Source organism: Schistocerca nitens, chromosome 10 (assembly GCF_023898315.1).
Source record: "Schistocerca nitens isolate TAMUIC-IGC-003100 chromosome 10, iqSchNite1.1, whole genome shotgun sequence".
NCBI classification, from domain to species: domain Eukaryota; kingdom Metazoa; phylum Arthropoda; class Insecta; order Orthoptera; family Acrididae; genus Schistocerca; species Schistocerca nitens.
Window position 1 is genome coordinate 216254886 of NC_064623.1, and position 1618 is coordinate 216256503.

At 42.8% G+C, this 1618-nt stretch overlaps 1 pseudogene; it reads right to left on the minus strand.

The window, feature by feature from the left end:
• Positions 1-1220: 1220 nt before the first annotated feature.
• On the minus strand, positions 1221-1338 carry LOC126210751 (5S ribosomal RNA; annotated as a pseudogene).
• Between the last annotated feature and the right edge of the window lie 280 nt (positions 1339-1618).

The window sequence follows — 1618 nt, forward strand, 5'->3', positions numbered from 1 at the left end:
GCTGAGGCTGCTTTCTGTTCCGTAGTGAAACGCGCGTGGGACACGGTTAAAAAGTTCCCAGAAATAGGCTGCTCTTAATGTTTTTCATAAATTTACGGAGATAATCGGCATTGAAGTTTTCTCGGTCGTATGTAATTCAGTTGGTAACGTAACTTAGATTACATGTGTAGCGATGTCGGTTGCGAAATGGAATATGATCCACGTATTGTTTTTGTGCGGTGGTTCAAATCTCCACGGTATGACTTTTTTTTCTCGTTCAATTTGAAATGCCTACACCTCGTAATTATAAAATTCATCATCATTTTTATGAATAATGCACGTCTCCTTGTTTCTAATTACATATTGTACGTGAAATTCCTGTTTCCATTCCAAATATTAATTCTTAATTATCGATGTTTTATGAAAGAGTGTTTATAAAAGTTGTTTAAATTAACAAAACGTAACAATTTAATTTCTCAAGGCAAAAATGAAAAATCAAATCAACTTTATTTGGACTATGTCCATCGTTTTATACTACAGAGGTAGATAAGTATCGTAGAAATATGATAAGTAATCATTTTCACAACATCGAGCACATCATACAAATGCTGCATTTTTACATTTGCCACTGTACCATTACAATGTGAACCCAACAGAACTGATCTGGAGCCGAGCTGCGGAATTTGTCCCGAGAATTAACAATGTTGTTAAGTTGTAGTGGAACTAACGCATGCAGTTTTTTCACGCGTCACTGCCGAACGCTGGCGGGATAGAGAACGGCTCGTCATAAAAGGAGAGAAAATGCTGCGCCTGGTTGGCTTCGTGAATTCTATTGCTGACAGGCTCGTTATCAACACAGCAGGTGACTCTTCTAGAGCTGAAATGTATTGCTCCGATTCGGATAAGGAACGAGCTAAGAGATTACCAGACGACTGACTGTAATTAATACCTTCAGTGGCTTCTATATTTAACTATACGGTGAAATCCTTCTATACTCTCTTACGCTACACACAGAACTAAACTGAAACTAAACTCCTCCCGAACAGGCCATGAAGGCCCAACGGGAACCGACCGACCGCCGTGTCATCCTCAGACGACAGGCGTCACTGGATGCGGATATGGAGGGTCATGTGATCAGCACACCGCTCTGCCCGCCGTATGTCAGTTTACGAGACCGGAGCCGCTACTTCTCAATCAAGTAGCTCCTCAGTTTGCCTCTCAAGGGCTCAGTGCACCCCGCTTGCCAACAGCGCTCGTCAGACGGGATGGTCACCCATCCAAGTGCTAGCCCAGTCCTACAGCGCTTAACTTCGGTGATCTGACGGGAACCGGTGTTACCACTGCGGCAACGCCGTTGGCTACTCTACACACAGCTTATGCAGAAAAAAATTACCCTGCCGTCGAGTAAGGAATTTTCATCATTCTTGTTTTTAATTACAATAGTACCTTAGCTAAAACCGATAACGTGTTGTGGTTTTCGTCTAGTCGTCTAAGAGCCGTATCGCGGAAGATTTGCAGTGTGTTTTTTCATTCTGCTTAAAAATTAAATGAGATTCGAAGCTGTATTGCTCCTCTGCTCGTCTCTTTTTACGTGTGAACTGCAGCTGGCCACGTCACTGCAGGCTAGCTGTACCAGCTG